The 26,468-nt window shown below is 41.6% G+C and overlaps 2 protein-coding genes across 5 annotated transcripts in view; one reads left to right on the plus strand and one right to left on the minus strand.

Annotated features, from left to right (window-relative positions):
- The window catches only part of CMSS1 (cms1 ribosomal small subunit homolog), a 232,512-nt gene that overhangs the window by 135,551 nt on the left and 70,493 nt on the right, over positions 1–26,468 (plus strand). The gene's annotated exons all lie outside the window — the stretch shown is intronic.
- FILIP1L (filamin A interacting protein 1 like) overlaps positions 1–26,468 on the minus strand; it is a 198,920-nt gene that overhangs the window by 133,715 nt on the left and 38,737 nt on the right. For 3 of the 4 annotated variants that reach the window (XM_082767215.1, XM_082767218.1, XM_082767217.1), the window contains exon 2: positions 17,658–17,798. The gene's annotated coding sequence lies outside the window, so the exon portion shown is untranslated. Of the gene's footprint in view, positions 1–17,657; positions 17,799–17,977; positions 17,999–26,468 lie in introns of those variants that run through there. The other variant, XM_082767216.1, reaches the window with a different exon arrangement.

Genomic DNA, 26,468 nt, shown 5'->3' on the forward strand with positions numbered 1-26,468 from the left:
AGAACTGCCGTGACATTTTATTCCATACGGGCATGTAAGTGATTTTATAAAGAATTCCAGCAGAGTGAAACAACCACCAGTCTTTCTGCTGTGGGCGTGAGGTACTTATTTTTTTTTTTCCTGCCAAGAATTCTTCTTCCAAGTGGAAATTATTTTATTTTTTGTCATTTTGGGGTTGCTGGTGGTTGGGTTTTTTTAAACAAATAAACAAAGGAGCAAAGCAAGATGTTCCTTGTGGAAAATATGCTATTATTCTCCAAAGAAGCCTTTTTAGTAGAGAAACACTAGAAAAAGGGACATCCTTGATGAAGCAATGGTCAGGGAAGCTAGAGGAAGAAGTACATTATATAAAATGTTTTGCTGTCACTGGAGCAATGATTCCCTTCTGCTTGTGAGGTTTTACCAACTAATAGGATAAAATGTTTCTGACTTAACAAACCATCTCTTCTTGAATATCCTTTACCTTTGAGAAAATTTTTGTCTAGGTTTACCTGCAGCTCTGGCCATGGTGCTTTTGGGTCTGGCAGCATTGTGATAAAGAAATGGCAATGAGCTATTAAAAAAATGTGATTTTCTTGTCTGTATTTAATGTTGGAGTTCTCATGCGTGTGGGACTGGGCTCTGTTCCTCGTGCATGGTGTTCTGCTGGAACTCCCTTGTATATGTTTTATTGCAGAGAGCCACACCGTCATCTTGTTTTACCATAGGGAAAGGGAAAACATGTCTCTCAGCAGCCAACTAAGTGTACTTGTGGCTTTTAGGAATATACAAGAGGGTCTGTTGCTACTGTTTATTATTTCTATTTGTGCAGTGCCAGAGGGACCTCACTCGTGAGCCGTGATGCTAAACAGGGAACTTTATTCAAGCAGGAGAAAGATGATTTCTTCTTGAGAGAGCCTGACTCATACTGCAGTATAAAGCTGTGCAGAAATACCTCACCTAGTTTTGAACGAGCTTCCTGCAACACTGGAAATACAAGTGTGCTAGCGCTGTCCTTGGGTATGTTGTGCTTGTGTGCTCCGTATGTGTAGATATGCTACAAAATCTCAGGGATTTAGCACTATATTGGGCTTGCAGATACCCTCAGTGAGACGGCAAGAGAGTACAGGGGATGAAGTACAGAAGTACTGAAGTACAGAAGCACAGAGTACAGAAGGATGCAGACAGATGGGGAATTTATAGGAGCAGCTAGAGGTAAAATAAGCTTTGGTTAGGGTGGGGGCAGTGGTATTTCCTATGGATTTAGGCTTAGGATTTTTCTTCCCTCAAAGTAAATGCTCCTAGGAGAAGCCATACACCTGGCAAAACAGGAAGTAAAGAGTGATTTGAGGAGGTCAAGCATCACACCCAAGAATCAAAGCTCTGAGCTGACCATGGTATGGCTGAGAAGTTCTTCCCACACACCTTAACGACGTGAATTTGGTGTACAGGTAGAGGCAGAAACCCTCTGGAAAAACAGCTTGGTGATAAGAGCTGGAATATTTTTTCCTACGACTCATTAGTTCTCCAGTTTACGAATTGCTTCACCATATTTGGGATCCTGGACGCTTATTGCCTGATAAGGAAAAGTTGTTACTATTTATAATTTGGGTTTTATTACTCAGACTGCTGTGATGTCTAAGTGCTTCTGTAAGAAGGAATGTAATATAGAAGATAATGTAAACTCCAAATCTAATGAGGGAATTGCAACAGACAGAGTTGTGTGTGTGTGCTTTGCAGGCTGTGTTTTGTGCTGTTCATTTTAAATTTCTGTTCAGGTAACCAAAAAAACATCGACTCTGTGGTAGAAAGTCATTTACTAAAGGTGTCCTGATGAAAACGCTGATGAAATTTCAATGCTAATGCAAGTGCACAAATGAACTTTTAAGGTAATCAAGGAAGTAGTGCCTTCATTAATTTGATAGAGATGTTAGGCAACTTTCTTAAAGGTGTCTCGTGCAGTTTGAACTGTACTGGACTAAAGTTCATTGGATATAGGATGGCTTAAGGATTACTAAGTATTAAGTAAGGATTACTTTTGTTTCTTGGCCATCTCTTCCATCACTTGCTGCAAAGTTTGGAAAAGCTACATGACTCCTCTCACAGCACTGTTGATTTCTTTTACAAAGAGCAGAAGCTGCTCTACCGTCACCTTTTACATTGTACTGGTGGGCAGTGAATTCCAAATGCAAACCTTTATTTAATTTTTGCCAATATGACAAACGGACATTGCACATAAAAGAAAGAGCCATTGCATATGGCTCCTGGTACAAAGAGTATTACAGTAACAGAAATGCCCTGGTCATAAATTGATGTGAATGGTAACCATGTGTCTCTGAATGCCTCCTGTTTCTCATTCAAGTTAAATGTTACCCTATCAATACTTGCCAGATCTCTTGCACTCTCATGTCTCTGCAATATTTTTAAGCCTTTTGATGCCTTGCAGTTTTTGAAGTAGTCATATTATTTTTAAGATCCTTAAATTAGGTCATAACAAAAATATTTCTATTTATCTAATCCATTTCCCTATGTTCATGGACCGCTTGGTGTACTGGAGCATGTAATAAAGTAGAGAGACTTAAGTGGCTTACTTCAGGATGAGAGGAAAATGTTTTGAAAATCACAAGTTTCCTTTAAAAAATGAAGCTTTGTCAACTGACTGAGATGTGATAGGAGCGGCTGAGAATGATTAAACTTCCTTGCAGGGGGGAAGATTTGTAGGATACAGAGCTCATGAGTCACTAGTTCAATTTTTTTTGACCACAAAAAAAAAAAAAAGAAAAAAAAAAAAAGACCAGGAAGGAAAAAGAAGCAGTCAGTCATTTCTATAGCTGGCGAGTGCTGTGTGTCTTGGGTGAAGTAAGTGTTGTGGTCCCATTTCAGTTTTCCAGGTGCTTTTGTCCATTTTGGGTTGGAATCCTGAAGGCATTCAGTCGTCACCTTTCATGGAGAGAATGCAGGGATTTTGTACTTAACCAGCCAGACTGTCATCATGAGAGGTATTGGATCTCTTGGCCAAAAGCATGAGCTCACCTCCCTTACTGCTTGCAACTGTCCTCTTGTACATGGTGAGGATCCTGCTCGGGTGAGTGAGAGCAAACAGTAGCTCCCTCATCACTTTTTTTGGAGGCTGTAGCCACACTGAGGGCACAGCTCTGAATCCAGGTACAAGCTTTTGAAGGAGTGCTTTGCCCTGGAGTGACTCTCTGCTTAGCATCACCTGTGTATTAGCTATTTAGCTAATAACTTTTACTCCCAGCTAGATGCTTCTGACTTCTCTTTCAAGTTGGGTTCACTCCAAACAGTGGGTAGATTGGAGCCCACTGTTCCTAAATAAAGATCTTGTTAGGAGGCAGTGAACTGCTGAAGCATTTTGTCTGGATCCTGCTTATTTCTGAATAAGCAGTACTTTATCAAACAAAGCCCAACTGTACTGTTAATCTATTAAAAGCACCCACTAGTTTTACCAAGGGGAAGGAAAAAAAAAAAAAAAAAAAAGGTCTGCTGGAATCACATAATCTTCTGAAATGTCTCAAAACGATTCAAGCACTGGCAGCCAGCATAAAGCCTCTGCCTGATCCTAATCTCCAGAGTGCAACAGGCATCACTGCCTAACTATTTTCAGCCAATTCTGGGTTCTGCACATCTAAAACTAGAATAAAACAATCATAAAACCATCATAACTCTGCATTGCTTTGCTTTCCAACTCCATCAGTCACAACATCCCCGTCCTCCTGTCTTTTTTTTTTTTTTTTGACACTTTCAGTTCTTTAGAATGAAATCAGGTATTTCAGCCCTGGTAGGTTTGATTTTGTTTTGTTTTGTTAAGATTGCAACACTCTTCTTGACGGAGAAAACTGACAATATCCTGTTTTTTTGCAGGCATTTGACTCCTACCTGTACTGATCTTGTGCTTAAATAAGCAGCTGCTTCAATAACCTCTCTCTTCATATTCCTAATTCCCATATACCTGTCAAAATTTGAGAACAGAACTGAATGTGTTCTGGAAGCTTTTGTGGGATTAATCCTGGAGTTGGTGATCTCCATCTCCCATGGGCTATATAGCTCAGGCTTGCCATGCATCTCTGCTCTGTCAACTTTGTTTTTCTGTTTTGTTTTTCTCAGCCCTCCAAGTTCCCAACTTTGCCAGTCTTCTCTTGTACTTGTATTTTAATGGCTTGGTGGTGGGTTGTTATTGGTAGCTCTTGTTTGTCCAGTGCTTCTTCTCAGCCTTTAAGTTAGTGAGCTGGCGTCCCTAACACTGCTTGTGAACTATAGGTTTCTTTCCCTATCAGAAAAAAGGATTTTAAATATGAATTGCAGCCTCCATAACTTCCTTCTAGAGAATAAGTGAAGGTTACATTAGGTCAGCTTTCATTTATGCCAGGAGCAGAACACGTAGTCCTTTAATTCTTTGTCATTAGAGTTGGCACAGAATAGGTAAAGCTGCCTCTTTAATATGTGGGTAGAGAATAAGAAGAGGGAAGTCTACTGCCATTTTTTTCATTTTGAATATAGGAAGATGCATTTATCCATAAGGAAAAATAGGAAAAGATGCGTGAACACCTTTTCAGCCTGAAGAAGAGAATGCTGTGGGGAGACCTTATTGCAGATTTTCAATAAGGTAAAGGAGGCTTATGAAATAGATGGAGGGCCACTTTTTACTCTGATAGATAATGATAAGACAAGGGGCAATGGTTTTAAACTAAAGGAAGGGAGATTTAGATTAGATGTTAGGAGGAAATTCTTCACTCAGAGGGCAGTGAGGCCCTGGCCCAGGCTGCCCAGGGAAGCTGTGGATGCCCCGTCCCTGGAGGTGCTCAAGGCCAGGCTGGATGGGGCTTTGGGCAGCCTGGGCTGGTGGGAGGTGTCCCTGCCCATGGCACCGGGGTTGGAACTGGATAGGCTTTAAAGTCCTTTCCAACATGAGCTTTTCTATGATTATTTGAACACAGGAGAGAAATAAAGGAGTCCTTGAGAGTGAGAGAAAGAAAATTTTTAGCTTACATTGCGTGGCTCAATAGTACTGGGCATGAAAGCACAGAAAACTTAGAATCAGAAAATTATATAATGGTTTGGGTTGGAAGGGACCTTAACAAAAGAATCTCCCTGACACAGAATCCCTCCCCAGCTTTTCTGCAGGACCCCCTTTAGGTATTAGGAGGCTGCTACAAGATCTCCCCGGAGTCCTCTTCTTCAGGCTGAACAACCCCAACTCCCTCTGCCTATTTTTATTTTTTTTTCTGAGTCAGAAAAATCAGTCTTTTGTGGATAGGGTTCCCAAGAGCTGGGTTTGGAGGGAAATGTTGAGACAAAGCAGTCAGCCATCCTATCCACATCTTCTTCTGCATTTGTATGAATTGTTGTCCCTTTTGCTTTCATCTAAAAACGTTTTTGTGCCTTTTTTTTTTTTTTTTTTAATCTCTTTGCCAGCCTTTAATATAAACCCACAGAATCGAAACAGTCTAGAATTGGTGCTCCATCCACCTGGTTCAAATTAGGCTGTTTGCATCACTTAAATACGTTTTCAAGGCTTTACTATTATAATTACATTTGAGTGCTTATAATTTTTTTCTAATTGGGCATGATAATATTTGAGGCAACATATTGGCTAATTGTTTAAATGTGCATTTAGACAATTGTTAAAATGAATGCTATTTGCATGATGTAACCGTATAAACTACAAATGCACTGTCGTCTGTTCTGTAATTAAGAAACAAATAAAATTACATAAAGTCTATTGCTTAAGACCAAATTGTCAAAAATGACTTCAGGCTTTATGTTAGATCTTTGAGATGCATTGTAGCAGCTCAGGACCAAGTTACCAGGACATCGTGACCCCTTTTAAAACTACTGTGAATGTCTGAGTAGGAGTTAAAACATATTCTTTCGGTCTGTTTCATTACAGAAGTAAACTTGAAGGACTGCTCCTAATTTCGGTTGCTGTAACATGACTGCAATATGTAGTCCTCCAAAGGTAGAGCACTGCAGAAGTTCACTGGCACTTTTTCAGCCTCAATAACAGAAAAGTATAGAATGTCTCTCATATGTAATTAAATAGCTCTTTAAAATATTTAGGCTTGGAGTCTGAATCGCTATGCAGACCAAGGTTTTACATCGGAAAATAAGACTCACCAATATGCTTCATATTTGACCGTGGACCACATCATCCACAGTATAAATTAGCTGTTTTTTAATTCACTTCTGTTCAACATTTTAATTATATGTTAAAACAGAAATAGCTACAGGCCCAAATAATCCCCCTTGTGGTCTGCAGGTTTTTTGTGTTGGTTTGTTTTTTTTTCTTCATTTTTTAGTTGATGGAAACTGCCTAGAGTGTTGGGACAATGGAAGGATGCAAGGCTTCGTCTACAGAAGTCACTGAAGAAATACTTGAGAGTGTCCTCGGGCTGGTTATTGCATTCCCTCCCTTTCTCCCCTGCAGAACACATGGTGCATCTCAGACTGTGCTTTGTCTGAACACGGAATCTGTGGATTTGTTCCTTGCGTTGTGGTGCAGGTTTTTGCTTTTTTGTTAAGATGCAAAGGTTGGATAGGAATTGTGTTACACTGGCCATGCGGGGTGAAATTGAGGCCAGGGTTCAGCTTGCTGTCTGTTTTGTTGCTCTGCCCATTTGGGGTCATGATTCATTGTTCTCAATTTTGTCTTCCAATAACACTGAGGACGTCTATGTAATTGCTTAGGGCATGGGCACAGTGTTTATTGAAATGTCTTTCACGCATAAAAGCCTGTGCAAAGCCACAGAAAGCCTGACCAATTGATTCTTTCTGGGCTTCCATGGCACAAATTACATCCATATCATGTGGTGGTCTTAGCTCTTCAGCTCTCCTGTTTAAATCTAATATTTTTGTCTCCTAAAGTCTTTGATTGCATTTGATCTCTTTTCAGTCGTGAGGTAGGTAAATAGAGATTGGATTTACCCAAATAACAAGCACAGCAAAAGTCAGTACTGGCTGACTGTGCTGTTTTAGTTTGTAGCATAATGGGATGCAAACAGCATGTTATGCACAGGCATAATTTGCCCAGATGCCAAGTACATATCCCCAATTCCTATGGTTATTACGGCAGTTGGCCATGGTAACACATTAAGGAGGGGCTTCATACAAAGACAGGTATGTCATGCCCTTGTTGGAGTTGGCATTCTTCCTGAATTTGTTGAAGTAGTTACTGTTGTGTAAAGGTTTGTTCTTGTACTGAAGGTGAAGCTGTATTTTCTAAGATGAGAAACCCACTGTGTGGCTTTTTGTGCCACCAAATTCCCTGTCTTGGGCATCTCATACTAGAGATGGAGAAAGGCTGAGACTGATCTTGGGACTGACATGCATTGATCCAGAATTTGTGATGGTACTAATTCGATGTTAAATCGTAATCCTGTTTTAATGCCTGGGCGGATATCATTTTTACCCTAGAAAAAACAGACTGCAGAAACTATGACCTGAGGTCTGATTGGCTCCTGACTGAGAGATGAGAAAATCGGGGAGCGATTTTGTAGCTCAAGGTTGCTGCATCCCTTGTTTTTGGCAACTCCAAAACCCTTGACAGCTTCTCCCTCTCCCTCTTCCTCTCCCTTTCAATATCCTTGTCAATGTACAAGTCAGATACGTAAACCTCTGTTTAATGCTTATCCTTGATTTTTGTTGTTAAACGTTGTGGACTGAATTGAAGAGATGCAGTTTTCTGATGCTTCACAATTTGGAGCTGTTTCTACGTTTTTCTATGTTTCTACTCATAGGGATGGAGGGGTCTCATTCACCTCCCCAGCATGAAGGTCCTCATACTCTTACACTATTTTTTGTTGCAGTGAGAGAGTTACTGTTGCAGGATTAGGATTACCTAACAAGGTTGATAGTTGATTAGGTAATAAACCTGCTCTGTGTCCCAGCTGGGCTGCTCCCATAGTTGACCTTTGCAGAGTTAATGATGCTATTGCAGTGTCTCTAGTTTAGACATGTTTGCACACCCATGTTAGTTGCCTACCTGCAACAGGAGCCCTGCATTCTCATCCCTTACGCTTGCAACATCTCTAGCTTTTTCCTCCGTTCCAACTTCTCTGATTATATTCGTACGAGGACAGAATTCTGTCATTTTATCCTGTGTAGTCTCTAAATATTGACTGCCAGATAAATAGGATGTGTTTCCTGTGCATTCCCTGGCATATACACTGATCTTGCCTGTTTTAAGGGATTTTAGACATTGGCAAGGTTAATATTATAAAGACAATTCCATTATTTCAGCAAGTTCTTCCTGTTAGCATGATTGCTTTTCTGTTCCAGTGGAGAGCAATAGCAAATTTTCCCTTTTTGCTTTCACTGCTCAGCTTGATGCTAATCTGCCAGCATTTCTTCCTCTGATCTCTTATTGTCTGCCCAGCCTCAATCATGCTTCCTTTATTCTGACAGCTGCTCCGGACTCTCCTTCTTTTATGTCCTTCTCATACTTGTTTCTGTGTCATCTTTGTTGCTGCCTTTGATGTTTGGAATGACCTTACTGAGTTCTCTGCTTGAAGGAACTTGCCTTTCCAGTGGCCCAGAAGGCACTGAAGATGCAAACTAAGGAGAGGAGTCATCTGGAACCAATGAGCACATGGGCCTGCTATGACCAAATAATTTTGCTTCTAGATTTGATCCTTTTTCCCCACTGTACGGGACAACATGCAGCTTTCTGTGTCTTCAGTCTAAACCTTGCACTCTACGCATGCTTCTGTGATGGCAAAAGTGACCAGGTACCAAAATGGAGTGGGGCTTGTCAATTCTTTTGGTATACGCAGCTAGTGGATTTCTTTTTTCCATCATGTGAGAAACCTTGTTTTTAAGGACAGGCATACTTGAGCTGCTTTTCTCAGCCTTTGCAAGATGCAAATATTTCATTCCCCAAAATATGAGGTATTAAATTTAAAAATGCAATATTTTTAGACCAATTGTGGTGATTTCATCTTGGAATTATAGGGGTTCCAAGATTATGTTTTGCCCGGTGAGGTTAGGATAAATATTTCTTCATTGTGGTATTTCAAAGAAGTGATAGACAGATTTCTACATGCAATTCAGCAGTTCATAATGACATTGTATTGAATTTAAAGTATTTGGCCAGGAAATAAGTTTATGAACAAACTGGTGGAGTAACTGTATAGCCAGCTCCTTTGAAGTAGTGCTCAGTCATTTAATTTCACATTAATTTTTAATAATAAATCAAACCTGTTTAGTCTATTAAAATTCCAGTTGGTGTGGATTCTTAGACCTCTGTGGTCTTTCAGTGACGCAAGAGATTTTGAGCCATTGAACTGTTTACTTTCTGAACTTTCATTTGCATTGCACTCTCTTCTATTTAATAATTAAATGATCATTTAATACAATTACAGTATGTGAGGTTGGGATTGGAAGCAGTCCTTTTTCGTCTGTTTCTCATCAGCAGCACAGTAATATAGCACTTACGTACATTGAAGTTTCTCAAAAGAAAAGAAATTAGATCTGAATAACCTAAACTATCCAAATTAGTGCACTTTTTCTTGGTGACAAATAGCCCCCTGGAAGGTATCGGTTAATTCAGGCTCAAGTCTTTAAGAGGTAATTTTGACAGGGTTCTGTAAATGTAGAAAGTTAAACAGAGAAACCAGAGAAAGGCTCCTAATGAAATCTTGGCTTTAGTGGTGAAAACGTCTGACTAGTTTTAATAAAAGCTTGATTACGCTGCATTCATGAGGATTTCTGCAAGTCTGCCCTGATGACACATGAACTTTAAATTAGGCATAGTCAATAACAGGCCACCTAATATGGCTTCATATTTTGAGAGGTTTCCCTGTAATTACCCCAGCTAGTTAGTCTGCTTTCTAACCATTTTGGAATCTGTGTGTACTGAAAGAAATTGTCTGACAGAAGATGGTACTTGTATGGTGTGTGATGATGGAAAGTAAACTGGCAGAGACCTGCCCCCCTCCTCCACCTCCTGATTTAGTGACCTCCCACCAGCGAGGAGACTGCAGCTCTTCTGCCAGCAGCTGGTTTCTAAATTTGGTCTGACAAATAGTATCATAGGGGTTGCAGGTGAGCCTGGGAGATCTGATCAGAACATACTGAGTTTACAGCCACCAAAAGGTACAAAAGAGTATAAGGAAAAACAATCAAGTGCTGTCTCTTTATCATTGTATCAAATTTCTTTGCACGATCCCTAGCGAAAGCCTTTACTGATGGCTTTCAGCTATGTGTCATTATAATACATACAATAAGCATTACATAATGTGAAAAATATGCCACACTGAGCAATGAAACTAGTGTTAGCCAATCCTGTGGCCCACATCAAAATGCTCTCACTAACATTCACTGTAACAACACTTCCTCAGATGCAGCAGGTTACAGCATATCATCAGCTTAAACTTCATACATCTGCCTTAATGGCTTTTGCATACCACTGTTAAAAGCAATGGCTGCGATTTCTGGTGAAAAAAACATTTTTTTTTCTCTTTAGATTTTATTTTAGGCATTGTTCAGGCATATCATCTTCCACTGCTGTATTTGCATGTTGGGTGAATCCTGTATGTGTGTGTCCCAGGCAGTAAGGAAAGGGGAGCAAACGAATTGAAAGAAAAAGGACAACACAGTAATGATATAAACAGAAGAATTAACAATAAGAAATGGGTAGGGAATTGGTGGCGCTCAACTGATTTTCATGATAGGGTCTTGATATAAGTAGTTGAGTAGATTGCAAGTCTCCTTTTAATGGTGCTGTTTTATAGCAAGGAATTTGCAGCGTAAATACATTCACCGGGATGGTGTATTTCAGAAGGAGATCAGATGTTAGAAGCTTTGAAACAGGTTTTCTCCCTTAATGTATGTTGATACATCAGTAAATAGTTAGGCTGGAAATACAGAGACAGCATTGGAAATCAGACCTGCTGCCCTGAAGTGTCAGAGCTTTAGTCTAAGGCAAGTCCTGAGCTCTTGTGCTTACCTGAAACAGGGTTTTTGTGCTCAACTTCTGTCAGAAAACTATTCTTAGACATTTGAGTTCCCCTAACGTTATAAGATTGTATTCTCTAAGGTGTTAACTGCAGAAAACATCCCTTAGCAGTTACATGGCATCTTTAAGAAGGTGGTTTTTCTCTCTGGGATTGCTTGGCAGTTAATGCATAGCCATTACTTGCTCTGTGGCACTGAAATATTGCAGGCTTTTTACAGGTTTAAGCTTTTCACTTGTCATTTTGAACAGTTTTGTAGAATATCGTTTCAGATACAGGTAGGTGGTACATGTGTAGGCTTAGAGACCTTTAGTCAAATACCTCCAGTTAAAAATTAAATTAAAAAAACTAATATATTTCTAAAATGTTGAGTTATTAAAGCCATATGCCTTAAAATATGAACGCTAGTTTGGGCTGAATATGACACAGAGTATTTATGTAAGAGATTATTAGCTTTTCGCATTAACAGCTCAGTGAATTCTAGCATGCAAGCGCGGTAAAGGGAAAATGACTGGTGGTTGCGGAATGAAAAGATTTAGGCTTTGAAAGGCTTGGAGTGAGAGCAGGAGAGGAGGAGAATTGAGGTTGGTTACTTGTAAGCAACAAATCTGACCACTAACTGACCATTTTTGGTAGTGATTGGTTTATTGAAGTATTAGATAACTATCTTGAGAAAGTAAACAGGCTCCATAGAATCAGTATTAAAGATGGTCAAAAGCAAACCTATAGTGACAATCAACATCTGTGTAGTGTTCAGGACATGAAGAAAAACCTGTAGCCGTGCATGATGCTTGTACGTAGTGTGGGAATCATAGAATAACCTGAGTTGGAAGGGACCCACAGGGGTCACCAAGTCCAGTGATTTAGGAATGATTCAGGATCTGAAGCAAATTATTCCTAAGAAGCTCAGCATCTGCCGAGTGTGCCAGGTATTGACCACCTTCTCACCATAAGTGGGTGGCCACCATCCTGCCCAGGACTGCTCCTGCCGAAGAAGGCAGCAGGAAGAAGAGCCCACAGGGCGCAGCAGTGCCTGCTGTAAACATTCCTGTCTGCTTCAGCTTGCCTATTGGTAGGCAGGACACAACAGAGTCCCAGTTACAATCTTGTTTACCCATTCAACATGTTTAAGATATAAATATTTTTACTCTTTTTTTGGATATTTGTCAACCGCATCTTGGGTTCAGTGGGAGATTTATACTGTAATGCTTGGCAGCGGTTGCATGTTATGAGGATGGTGCCGTGAGAAACAGGATGCCCACATCCTAGCCTGTGCAAACAATCTGTCTAGGTTTTACTGCCATGCTCAACACTGTGGTATGTAAGTGCTTACCAAGCCCTTGGAGCTGCAGTGGCAAGAGCTGGGGAAGCAAGCAACATTATCTTTTTAAGGATCAAATTCTGAGGCCTTTTGCTCTGTACCTCAGAAGAATTTTCCCTGATACCAGCAGAAGTTTTGCCTCTTGCCTGGGGTCTGAGGTGAAATTACTCAACCACCTTTAAAGAGTCTGGCAAAGTGACCTTGTTGAAAATTGCATTAGGTACTACACTGGGAGGAGATGCAGTATTAATGTGTGGATCTGGAACTTTCAATCCTAAAATAGAAATAGGATGATGGCTGCATAAGAAACAAGTTATCTATTTTTAAGTGCATTTGTTGGGGACAGGCTGAAGGGCCAGACTAGTTCCCGGTGCTGTTTTGCTAAGCACAGTTCAAGTCTGATCAGCACTTGTCCCTTAGGGCTTGTGGACAATGTCAATACAAGCAAAAGAATGAGAATAGTGAAGTAAAATCAACTGTGCTACATCTATAAAATCAGATTAGTGCTATGATTTTAATTGTTGGGAAAATAACATCCAAGAAGGGTTGTTTTAATGAAGAGGAGGAAAACCGGAGAGCATGAAGGCAAAGTAGAAAATGTCAGAGTGTATGGTTAATGAAGCTAAGACTAAGAGACTGAAAAAGGTGCAGGGCTCAGAGAAGGCAGAAAAATGAAGAGTAAGGGTAAAACACATTAAGAATAAGGCTTGTACCACATTTTCATGTTCTGGAGAATGCATTCTGAATGCCACACATCTAGGAAAGTGTCGGGAGAGATGGATGGTAAATCTGTCTGAAGGACAAGCAGAACCTACTGGAACTAGTTGTGCCCATTTGATGAAAACTTGAACTTGGGCATCTCTCTGTAGGCCTTTTTGTCTTTGCTGGATGAAGGTTTCACTTCAGAGGGCAAAAAGTGAAAACATGAGGGTCAGAGAAACAGCACTACACGTGAAGTTTTTCCAGTTAAAAACTGGTTCACCGTTTTTCTGTGTGTTCCTGGCTCTGTTGCCTCATATTTAGGATGCTTTGTGATCCTTCAGTGTACAAGGCAGCTTTGAAGGTGTGCCCACAAATATTTGCAAGAAATATAGAAAGTAGTTGGCAATAATCTGATGGCCAACAATATTTGCAATGCAGGGTGAAGCTCAGGAAGGAATATTTTACCCTTTAGGAAGGCTATTTTACCCTTTTTTTCCTGGTCCTTCTCCCCCACCCCCACAGTCTGTCATCCAGAATTCAGAAAGCCAAACAAATGAGGTGTTTTAACTTCTGTTTTTCACACAAGTTATGTATCTCCTGTTAATATAGTGGGGAGAGCCTCTGCACAGCCTGTCTCCCTCTCAGCCGGTGCTAGGTGTCCTTTGGATAAGGGCCCTGTAACAGGGCATGTCACCTTTCCCCCGGATGTCTGCGCCAGGCAGTTGCACAAAATGGCGTCTTTCACCCTTCGTCACAGGCGGAGACGTATGTATTGCACTGCCACAGTAAACAGGCGGTAGTTTGTTTTTATAACCTTTTTTATAACCTTTGTCTAGCTACGTGTCAAAACTTACAGTTTATCTGGGAACTTCATCAGAAGGCTGGGATGTTTTAGGCCGTACAGGCTTAGATAGCACGTCATAAAGTTGGTTGGGAGAGCAGGACTTACGCAGATAGGAAGATTCACCATGACTGTGGCTTTAACTCACAGATTTCCAGTATGAAACTTGTGAACTTACCCTGGAAGCTACCATGAGCTTCCAGACTCTTTTCTTCCCCTTGATGTCCTGTGACCTCTCAGCCCCAGGGCTCAGCACCCACCCTGTTATGCCCTTTTTATGTTTTCCCTCCCCTAGCTTTAGGCCTGCGTCAGTGCAGTTGCCTCCTGCCCCTCAGCATCATGCAGGCTCGTAACAGTGGATAACTGCTAAACCTTTGCAGAGGCGCAAAGCATGCATGTTTAAGATAAAGAAGTGGCCTTCCCTGTGGGTCCTATGACAAAATGCATTTCTGTTTTTGCCTGTATTGGCTCCCCCTACCAATGGATTTAGTAATGCTTCTTTTCTGTTATTTTCTTTTCCTGCCCTGCGTATTCAAGACTCCTACATTGTGAGAATACTTCAATTAGGAACATTCAGCCTGCAAAGCTAAACACATAAAATGGATAGCAGTGGGGGAGTTGAGTATTTTGTTTTGGAGTGGGGGATTTGGTTTTACAGGATCTAGGCTTCTGGCCTTGTGCCCACTGCGGAGGGGACTCATTCTTCCTTCATGCATATTCTGTCCAGCAAGTTGATGGTCTGATTTTGATGAAACAGGAATACAGCTAATAACTACAAACCAAGTCATCATTTTCTTGTGTGCGGTGCTATCCCCTAATGAGCTGTCAGAATGCCAGATGTGTTAAGAGGTTAACGGCTCAGAGGTATTCTCCTTAAGGGGAGGAGATGTGATGGAGCCCGGTGCTTTTGCAACCGAAGAAGGAGCGTTTTAGAGCCAGCTGTGGCAGTTTAGCGCTTGGTTGTGCCCAGAAGAGAAAGAAAGGTGATTTTCCAGTTTGTGCTGCCTCTTCCACTTACCCTTTCCGAGCAGCAAATAATCGTATCGCCATAGCTAACTGTCAGCCAATTTACCATATTTGGATTCCAGAAACAAAATGCAATGTTTAGTTCAGCTTTGAATGGCAAGCAATTCCTTATGGAGCTTAATTGTTTTGTTTACATGCAGCTAGTTACTTACCATGTGGTAAGAACAATGGACTGACTGGATTGTTTAGCTCGTGATCAGAATGAGATAAAACACGGAAAACAGCGAGGCTGTATGTCTTAAACAGACCACACATCAAATCTCCTCGGCTGGTTGCAGTGTAGAAAGCTTGCTGCATGGTATATTGTTCGTCACATTTGTGTGACTCTGTGGTACAACTCACTTTCTAATCTTCAGCTAAAAGCAGGCGGTATTTCTTCGGCCTTTCTGTCTCCCAGGGACCGGCCCCTTTCTGAGAGCTCTCCAGTCTGTGACCAGACGTGTCAGACCACGTGCAATGAACATGAGACCATTGCATGAGGCTTTGGTCTCATTTTTCCCTACAGCTTAGCCTGGATCTCTGTCATTTTGCAGCAGAAGGCAGCTGCTTGTTTTTTCTCTTCAGTAAGGAGGCATGGAGGTCCTTGGGGCAGCATGAGACGTAATTTCTTGACTAGACGTACCTCTTGTGTGGGATTAGGGATTGAAAAGAAGGATGCTCCACTTAAGCCAGATCTCTGCCAGCCAGTCATGCGTGCTACTAAAAGGAGCCCTTTTACAAAGGGTGATCCAACCTCAGGAGAGCACTGTGCTTGTTTTCCCCCAGTCTTCCAAACGCAGGCACTGTCCCATCATCCAGCATGACAGGAATACATGACACAACACGTTTTCCTGCCTAAAACTTAAGATGTCAATTGGCAGGCCTGCTAGAGTAGCAGAGACAAAAGAATTTTTTTTGCTCAGGACTGGAGCTCACGCTCTGATGGAGTCCCCTGTGTCTCAGGGGACAGTGGGGCTGGCGCCAGGTTTCCCTGCCTAGCAGAGTGCTGAGGGGACATTCCAAAGATTTTCATCTGTTTGCTTCTTCATTTCACTGGTTGCTTTTCCCCTCAGAACATCTGAACTAAGTGTCAAAAAGAGGTTTGCTGAGAAAGATGAACAGTTTGTTCCTCAGGTAGTTTCTGTAGGTGGAATCAAATGCTCTCTTACACCTACTTGCACTTAAGGATTAGAGTAGGTGTTTTCTGTTAATATGACTAAAGTTAAGGAAGCTGCAGTCTTGGTAATAGGGGCATAACAGCTGAGCAAGCCTTCTTGCCAACCCTACAAAACAGAGACCAAAATGCTAAAGCCTCTCATTTTGTGAATCTGTGTGCAACTGGGAATGGATGGCCACTGAAAACATACACAAAAAGTTGAAGCTTGGGGGACTGTTTGTACTACTAACAGTGCCTAAATTATCTATCTGTGATTGAATTGTCATCTGACTGGTACAATTGTGTGCTCAAATCCTGGATGCAGTTTACAACTGCCACCTTCACTTGAAGACATGTGAACAGAGGCTGATGGCCTTCAAGGGGGAGTATATATCAACAGTTGTTACTCCTTACTCTCTAGGCTTCAGCACAAATATAATGCAAGGCAGAAATCTTTCCTGTGTGTGTTTGTGGCACAGAGAAACCACATCATGCACGTATCTCAATGAGACCATAATGAGAGTGGTATTCTGGAGAATACTAAAAGTTGTTTTAGTACCTTCTAAAACCTTCAGACTATTGAAAAAAAAAAAAAAACTTACAACGTCTACTGAAGATTTAAACAGTAAAAACCCCTTCCCTTCCACTACTGCCTGAATATAATGTGAGCTGCTTGTAGAGCTGGAGGCCTTTTCAATAAAGACTATTGCTTGTTTCGAGCTTACAAGCATTTACAAGTATGTTATAAATTGAAAGGCTAGCATGTCTGCTCTTGCTTTGTCAGTCTTCTCCTTGTGTAATGCAGATCCTAGTAGTCATCACAAAACAGAACAAAACAAAAATTTAGAAATGTCTCCTTGAGGAGAAAGAAAATGCAAGGATCAGTTATATTTCTCACAAGAATTCAGCCTCTGAGTTGAGACTTCCCAAAGACTGACTTAGAAAACTTCTAAATATGACCCTCAGAGGTATTTTTAAGTTGTAGCTGTTCTGCACTGTTGTACAGACTGATTTCTGTTATGCAGCTTCTAGCCTAAATATCCCACCTATTAAGTTGCCCTCCTTGGACAAACCTCTAGGAACCCCTGTGTTAAATAATCATCCAAGAAAATCTTTATTTTGGAAGACAGACTGAAAAAGATAATCTGTTTTGTCGAGTATTACCACACCTCTCCAAATATACAGTCTCCTCATCTGGATGATCTCATGCATATATCTGTCAGAGTTCTTGCTTTACTTTGAAACAGCAACTGCAGCAAAACAGTAATATATGTAATGTATAAAAAGTTCTTGGGTAAGATCCAGTACAAGCATCTCAGGGTGAAATCATTCTTAATATTATTTAACAGGTACTGGGTGTTTGGTCCAGAGAAACTGGTCACAAGTATGTATTCCTGAAGTGAATGGAACATGCGAGCTTGGATGTTGTGTGAATGTAGGGCAAGGAGACGTGGATCGTAATTTGTCTCTCACCAAGAGTTGTCAGTACATTCCTCCTCCATTTTTGGCAGTGGATTGTTGGTACTAATATCTGCTAAACAAGTAGGAACTCTTCAGCGCTCCTTACCAAAGTAATCTCATCCTGATACTCCCTCCCTGCTTTTTGGGAAGAGAGGGAGAAATATTGGAAACCTCTGGCTTAAGGAAAAACATTTGATACTACAGAAGTGAAGGCCAACTAACCTGCTGAAGAATCACAGGCTGGAAACCTGAATGTTCTGGCAGACATCGTCATTTTGGGAACTGAGCAGGCAGCAGTCTCACAAAGTTGTCATGGTCTCTCACGTGGTAGGAAGTGGCATTGCTGCCCTGAATACAAACATCCTAAATGAGAAAATGAACAAAGTAAGTAGTGACTCCATAGAAGTAAATACCTTGTAAAGAAGTAAAAAGCAGCATGGACACAGTACATACTGCAACCACCTGGGAGTGCAAGGTAGCAAGCAGTATGAGTCCTATGGGGAAAGGGTGTTGCTGTTTCCAGTGGAGGAGATAATGCCTACCTATGATTACGTCTAAAAGTGAGGAAAGAAGCAAACAAACCCAGCAGTCTTATACAATTAATGTTTTTCAATTTTCAAAACTCTTGTTCTGGGGAGTTTTTGCACATGGGTGATCCAAACCCGAGGCTGATCAAATATCTCATCTGCCTCCAGTCGCCGTGGAAATGGGGAATGCCTACTGTGAAAACTGTCTGGCCTGGAAGATCTAGGATAGAAGTTCACATGTAAAATAGACATTTCTCCTCCTTTTTGCTTGCTCAGAGCAGCAATTTGAGAGTCCACAGTGAAGTCCACACATTCAACCATGTACATACTGTAATAAGTACGTAGAGGTAAGTTGCTGTAATGAGAAAAAAGCTACCTTCACACTCCATAATGGAGAACATGCACCCATGTGATATTAGCTCCTTATTTATTCTGGTCAGTATTTGTGGGCCGTGGTAACTATGTTATATGTCTGTTCTTTTTTGCATCCATGGGAGATAATGAGATTGTACTGCAGATATATTGACAGAAGGTGTTTTGTTGTAGTGGTTTTTAAATTCTTTTGCCTTTCTTCTGTTCTCCATGCAGTCCACTTAAATTATCGGTGTGGTTTTATTCTTGTTGTTTGTTTGTTTTTGTTTTGTTTTGTATTGGGGGGAGGAGAAGGCACATCTGTAAAGAATCCCTAAAAAATAAGGAGTTCTTTGTTGTATTCCCAGATCAATTTTGTTCCCTCAAAACATCTGCCTGCATCCACCCGTACATGTCATCTTATTCTTTGTCCCTAATCTGTCTTTGATATCTCCAGGCATCCAAGAGACTGGCCTTTAATCTTTCTTGAGCTCTTGAGAGTTACTCAACAGTTGTGCAAAGCTTTTTTCTTTCTCCTTCTGTGAAGATAGCACAAAGTTAGGAGTGTGTAACGCGTCAGGCTTTTTGCTTTTGCCAGGGGCTGTGACTTGATGGGTTCGAAGATGGAGAGAGATGTTCCTCGCTGCATTCAGCACAGATGCCTAAGAGTCCTTTGCTCCTTCAGGCCTTTCAGGATTCTTGTTGCCCCACAGGGACTTTCTTCCCCAGCTCTCCTCAACCTCTATTATATGGTGAGGTAGACGTTGTGAAATATACAGGGCCAAAATGGACAGCAGCCCAGAGAGATAGTAGAAAGAAAAAGACCTAACACATTGTCTGATTTTCCTGCTTCTTGGTCAGGGGCCATTATGGATCTAACAGCTGATGATAACTGAACAGTTACCCCCTCTGTTCCGGTTCTTCACTGATTGTTTCTAGAGAGATTCCAGACTAACCACCTCTGGCTTCGTTTCAAGATCATAATCTCAGCACTTGTGCTTACACAAAGGTAGGGTCCTCAACTTTATTCCGTGGCTTGATGTTCTCTTTCCCTGGAAATTAAGAAGCGTCAAATTAAATGTTTGCATCAGTGCTTTCTTTTCCAAGACGCACAGTTTGGTTTTAAAGAGAAATGCTTGGCACTGGGGCAGACGATGTGCTAGGTTTAAGTTCACTTCGGAAAACTTTTTTCTTGGAGTGGCTCATGTAACTTGTTAACACACAAGAAATTATTAAGCTTTCACTTCCTCCACTCCCATTTCCTGTTTGGATGTTGAAAGGAAGCCTTAATTGCTAATTTGTGATTAGCCAGCAGCCCAGAGTGAACTTAATCCTGTGGGTTTGCACGGTACTTGCCCGTGCACATACTGCCTCTCTCCAGAGCAGGCTGCCGGGTCTCACGTTTCACGGTGGGAGCTGTAAACAACCTGCTCTTCTTCCTGTGATTTCACCGCTTGTGTTCTGCGAGCAGAGGTAGTGCTTGGCCTGCCAGTGCTGGAAGAGACGTGAAAACATTGGATGCTGTGAGGGAGTCAGGAGTTTCTTCAGTCTTGCTTGCCCAGGAGATGGCACTGTGCAATAGAGGGATTTTTACCTACGGTGGTGGTGGTAGTGTGACAGGATCGTGGTGGCTTGAGGCGTGACAAATGAGTGAGATTCTGGACTCAGTAAGGGCAGAGTGACCTCTCTTAGGTCACAGCACTCTTTTCTGTGGAAAATGTATTGTACTCTGTGTGCTGTAGGTAGGTTGGGTTTAAATCTGCTTTGCCACCCCCATGCTAGGGAACTGACCTTCATGTGTACTCTAATGTAATCAGGACCAGAGCTGGGTTGGCAGGTGAAGTTAAACTTGCCTCAAGTTAAACTATAATACCTTTTGAGCAGCTTTACCTCCAAGGTTTTGTGCAGTTTTTTTGTGTCCTCCCTTGACACTTCCCATCCCTACTGACAGCAGAGCACAAACAAGAAGTATGCACAATGTAGTATTTGCCTGAAAATTACAAGCTTTTGGGGATCCTCTTTAGGATCCTTCTTTCTGTCCTGGGTTTGGTATGCTCCTGTTGGCATACCAATTGGTTTGGTTTAGTGCTGGTAAATAAAACCCCAGGAACTTTTTAAAATAATCCATGGCCCCACCTGCAAATGCCTGAGCTACCTTGTGCTGCCAAATGCAGGCCAATGTGGCTGAGATAAATCAAGAAAATCTGGTTTGTCTTCCTTTTTGTAATGTTCATAAGCTTGAGACCATTTCCATTTCTCCCTCCAGTAATGGCCTGAGATTGGGAGCGTGTACAAAACCTGAGGGGGCTTCTGGTTTTGGAAGGGACACGCTGCTTTATAAAATCTGAGGCAAGCTGTTTCACCTTCCAGTTTTAATTCTGAAAAAGGTAAAAAAGGGTAATACTTTCTTAGCACACAGAGGTGTTACAAATGTGTTCATAGTATACTTGAAAGCTAGAAATACTGTGTGAATGCTAAATATTTTTGTTACTACTAATTGAATCTTAAGTGGCCTATACATCTGCAACAAAGGCTTCTTAGCAAACACATGCCCTTTGAAATAGCCTGACCCCTTCCACTTTTTCAGAGACATTAATAGTTTCCTGGCTCAGCATTTTAGGAAATGTCGTCATAGTCTGGAGGAACCAATAAAAACATAAGTCACCTATTTTGTCTGATCATTTTATGCCAGGATATTTGAGGCTGGAAGCTGTGGAGGGGTAGGAGGGGACTCATTTATGTGGGTGGAAGATGTAAAAGTTTTAATACCGTTTTAGTATAACTTTGCATACTGAGCTTCTAGAGCTGTGTGAGAACTAGTGCTTATGGAGTTCACAAGAAGGGGCTCAAGATAGCTTTAGCAACTAGTTAGCTAGTTTATTCCCTTCCTAAACCATATTGCTTCAACTCCTGATGAAAGGAATGACATGTGAGCATTTTGCTGGTTTCAGGCTTGCATTGTCCTTTAATAAAGGCAAGAGAGCTCTCTCTCAAAAAAAAAAAAAAAAAAAAAAAAAAGGAAAAAAAAAAAGGCAGTGCCTTAAAACAAATGTTGGTTAAAAAAATGATGCAAAAATGACTAGTGGGACAATAGCTTATTGGGTATGGTCAATGCAGCCTGTTTCCCACTAGTAGAAAATGCAATTACTTAAATTAAGGGCTTACTGTATAAAAATCGCAGTGCAAAGTATTGTAACATGACATTATGAAAAGCAAGCCATGATTGTCAGTCACAGGCATGCAGTGACGCTGTGCTCCTTTATGAATGCCAGGGCTTACAATGGGCCAAACCCCACCATCCTTACATGGCTCTGATTCTCTTCTTACTGAGGCAAAGCCTCCAGCAAGTGCCTCGGTGAGTCCTGACCATAACCTCTTGAGAGCAGCCACGCACGGCAGTTTTTCCCCTTCTGTGCTGTCTCCCCCTGCATGTTTCCAGCCACCCCTCAGAGGAGGAGTGATCTGTGTTGTTCCTGACTTGAACTTGGTTTCACGGACATAGAAAAGATGGCCAGTCCCCATCGATCCTCCACCTGTTCCCAAGGTATCCTCCAGAGAGAACCAAAGTTTTTGCCCGTTTTGGGAGGCTGCACGCTGTATTTTCTCTTCTGTGTTCCATGGGCATTGGAGACCAGTCTAGTGTTTGTCGGTAATCTAGAGTAACTGAAGGATAACACTTACTTCATCCGCCACAGCTATCTTTTTGGAAAAGAGCTGCAGCACTGAGAGAGACAACCACCACCGCTGCAAGCTGCACCACGATGTCGTATACAGACTCTCCCCTCCTTACTCAGCCCCCTGACTAGAAAAAGTAAAGAGAGAGTCTCTTCAGCTTGTGCCATAGCCTCAAGCAGAGCTGGTGTGCAGGTGTCATTCACACAGAATTCAAATCGTGTTTAGGCTCCAGTTCATGCACTGCAGACCCACGTTCAAAAATCCTTAAGGATTTCTGAAAGATGCAAAAAGAAGGCATGGTTCCTGAGTTACCTTCAGATCAGAGCCCAGGCTGAAGGGGAGGTTGCTACTGATCTACTGCTTTTACGGTTTATGAATCAAACAAGGTGTTACCGCAAGAGCTACATGTATATGGGAGGCCAACAACCCCACAATGAAGTCTGATGTTAACTCTCACCAGATGTCTGTCCCATGTGTTTTTTGGAGGCTTTTTTTTCGTCCTCTCAATTTGATGTGCCAAATACTGGTTCTTACTTTTTCTCCCACCCAAGCAGAGTATGAGTGAATCAGCCCAGTGCTGGAGGTGTTGTAGCCTGCTGCTTTCCACTCACAGTGGCCATTTGGAGATGTTGCATTTAGATTAGCAACAGTAGCTCACGCTTTCTGCTTGGCCAGAAAATCGTGATTATCCTTTTCTTCGTCCTATGTGTGTTTTGTCAGGTCAGGCCTAGATTTTTCCCTTCGTACTTGGCTGTGCAATACCCCTGTCATATACTGTCATGCACTGGAGCTGTTCCTGTGTGCATGGGAGTCCCCTGGTTGGCAGGATCCCTGAGCACTGCATGACACCAGGGTTGTTGCTCAGCCCTAGAGCACCATGCTCTGTCAACAGAGCCTTTAAATGTCTTGGGACAGCCAAGCTGAGGCACGTTTCTTTCCCAGAGTAACACCACCATGTCCTGAAGAATCACAGGCATTGAGCAGGAGGCATAGGTGAAGGGAAGTACAACATTGCTCTTGTTGTTGCTTATCCCAACAACAAATTCAGCAGGAAGTGCCTGTGGCAGGTGTTCCTAACAACTATCCTGGGGCTCCTGAGGTTGCCAGACTCCCTCTCCTATTGCAGCCTGCCATGCTCTGATTTCATCTCAGCTAAGTGGGTGTAGGCCTCAGGGAAGCAGAGAATTTTGGCTTTTTCTCTCATCCCTGCTCCTTGGATTGTCAGGGTCTGGGAAAGGAAGAGCTCTGCTCACTTGCATAGTTCATTCATCTGCAGCGGGGAGCTTTCTGATTTGTACTGACGTGCAGTTAAACTGCCATGAGCTGTGCAGGTACCTGCGCTTTCAGAGTAAGTATCTCATTCTTTCATCCAACTGAAGAAATGTGACCTAAACAAGAAATAGATTTGAAACAGCATCTATCATTTTTAGTTCCCAACTTGACCCCTGTTCCCTCAGGGTTTTGCTGATAGCCAGATTTATTTTTTTTTTGTGTGTACTGTAGATATTTAATAAATAAATAAATTTTAAAACAACAGTGAAACTCTCCCAAACTAAAATTATTCAATCCCACCCAAAGAGATTAGTGAAACTGAAACTGGAGAGCAGACGAAGGCCAGCTATTCCTTACGCTGTATTCATATTCTGGTGTGTTAACATACAATTTGGCGATAGCAGCCATGTGAAAATGAATCTGCCCCTTCTGTTAGGCTGAATACCCTGTGGTCTCCGTGTTTACAGCAGATGCGAGGAAGAGGCCTTGTCTTCAGATGTGTCTGTGCAAGGCCCAGAACACTTCTGGCTCTACCTAAGTAGTAATAATAATGAGGCCAGAACCCCTCTGCCAGCTAGTGAAATGAAAATGCTGTACTTCACAGCTATGTCATTGGAGAATTATATTTCATTAGAGCTGATATTAAAAACCGTGATGTCAGTTTTGAAATGTGGCTGACTTCAAATTTGCAAAACACATAGGAAATTTTTTCGTAATGTGTTGTCACTTTAGAAGTCTGGCAGTCCTTTAGGTTCGCTCATAAAATCTTAAGCTCTCAAAAGGGGAAAACCCCATGGCTGTTCTCCCCGAATTTTAAAAGCTTCGCTCCTACTGCAAGCACTGTTTTTATAGCGCATGTGCAAGTAATGTTCTGGATGCTTTAACCAGCAGCAGTGGTTAGGACCCTCAAACTGGAGAGCTTGCTTAAGTAGTCACGAGAAATAAGGTATTTTAGGCATTTAAATGACAGCTTTTTAAAAGTTGGTGAGCAGGATAGAGAATAGCGGTCTCAACTGTTACTGGTTATTAAATGCACAAGTCTCTTCTTTTGCCTTTTCTTCCCATTTGGTGGCTTACAGACTTGCTTTTCTGGGAATAACTCTGTGCATAGCAATTACTTTGAGTTGGTTTCAGTGGGTCACGAAGCAGCAGAGCAGTTCCCATGTTAATGCTGTTTTCACAAAATTCTGAAATGCTTGTAACTCAGGCTTGTCTGTCTTAGTCATGGTAAAGACGTGGGGTAATGAGTGTCAGCTTTTCAAAGTTTCACACTTGTAAGACTTTTTTTAAAGCGAAAAAGTCTATTTAGCTCTTATCTGCTTGTTAGACAATATTTAAATTGCTAATGCAGTCTGTGAGTGAGACTAGGACTGTTACAGTTAGATGTATTGTGGGAGATGTAAGTAATACGTTATTCTAGGTGGGGTTTTCTGGTTTGGGTTTTTGCTCAGATGTGGAGAACTTGTGAACATGCATACGTTGTAATTTGCTATAATAGAAAAATACATTATGGTTAAACAAGCATATCCAGGTTGTTTGTGGACTGAAGATGTAATGATGGCTGGTTTCCTACAGATCTGTGTCCTTTTCTGCTTGGGTACCGGGAGCTCTGCAATGGCCTAAGCCTCACACCGTGTTCCCTGTCTGAAGCTCCTCCAGGCAAGAGACCAGTCAGCAGCAATGCTGGTGCTGTATCACCAGGCAGGATGTGTAACAGCAGAGTTTGCCTATTTTTAATTCCATGCATGCTCTGATCATAATCTTCCTTTGTCTGTACTGACTTTTCACCAGATTTTTAGGAACTTAATATTTTCAGGACTTCTCTCTCCCTTTTGGAATTGGCCAGCAGTGGTAAGGGACAGCGTCTGACAGACCATTGTAAAACGTATCACAGAAGGTTTGCTTCCTAAGGAACCAGTTTCAGATCACCCTCGTAAGTCCATTCTTACAGGTCTATCCAATTGTGCACAGCATTGCTGACAAATTTGAGCAGTGAATCACAGCAGCATGAAAGCTGTTCAAACAGACAGTGGTGAAATGCAAGGTAATCCCTGAATGGGCAGATTTAGCTGTTTCATTTTGAATTTGTCAGCCGAACTGTATGAGCAGGTCATTGTCTCCAGGGTGAAGGCAAGCAGTGGGGTGGCATGTGTAAGGTTAGATCAGCCTGTGGGGTTGGGGTCTAGCTAAGGGCATTGGTGCTAGGCTTCTCAGTTCCAAGGGGGGTGGAAATGAGACGGGTTGGATTTGGAGAAGTCCTCAAAGTGTGCATCTGCTCAGTTGGATAACTTCATGCGCTCAGGGACTGTAAAACCAGGGACAAATACCTTGTTTCTCTCTTGCTTTCTCTCAAAATAATAACAAAGGCATTGAAATACTCCCTGGAAGCAGAAAACATTCCAAGCTTTCATGGATATGTGGTCAGCCAGCTCTTGCTTGTTCGTTCCCTTTATTAGCAATGCTCTTAATTGGGTGAAGTTGCTACTCCTTGAGGTCAGTGTGTATTTACTCGTGCAGTTGCCATGGCACTAGTAAGGCAGATATCTTCAGTAGATGTATTTGTGCTCTTATAAGATGTTGGGTTTTATTTTTAGCACTGTATTTGTAACATGATAATGGTTGTGGTATTCTCCATATCTCACTGAAGCAGCCCTTATTGATGTTTCTGCATTTGATTGTTTCTCATTTGCCATACAACAGTCTGTTTCAAGTGCCAATGCTTGCATCCATGAGAGGTAGTAGCTCATAGGGCCTTTTTATTTTGGATATTTTATTTAGGTTAGTAGACACTTATGGTAAGAGACGTTATGTCATGGTTGCAATCTTATATAAACATAAACTGTAAAGCCTAATCTAGCAGCTTTTAGTACAACTCAATAAACTTGGCTGAGCTACAGCTTATCTTCTAAGGAGTTGCCTGCTGCTGATTTAAAGGCTTCAGGTGATGGAGAATCTAACATAGATTAACCATACAAGTATAACTAATAACTCGTTACTGAGCTTTGTCACTGTTAAAAAATGTAGCTTTACTTAAAACAAAGCATAGCAAAGCAACAACAGCAGCAGCAACCACAGCCAAAATCAACCATCTCTTTTTTTTTTCCCCAATAGTGAGATTTTTATCATGTTGATAGAAGTCAAATATCTCAGTACTTTAGCTTTTACTTTTTGCTATAATAAAATTAACTTTTGGAAAGCCTGAAAGGTT

This window comes from Aythya marila (assembly GCF_965140915.1).
Source record: "Aythya marila genome assembly, chromosome: 1".
In the NCBI taxonomy this organism is placed as follows: domain Eukaryota; kingdom Metazoa; phylum Chordata; class Aves; order Anseriformes; family Anatidae; genus Aythya; species Aythya marila.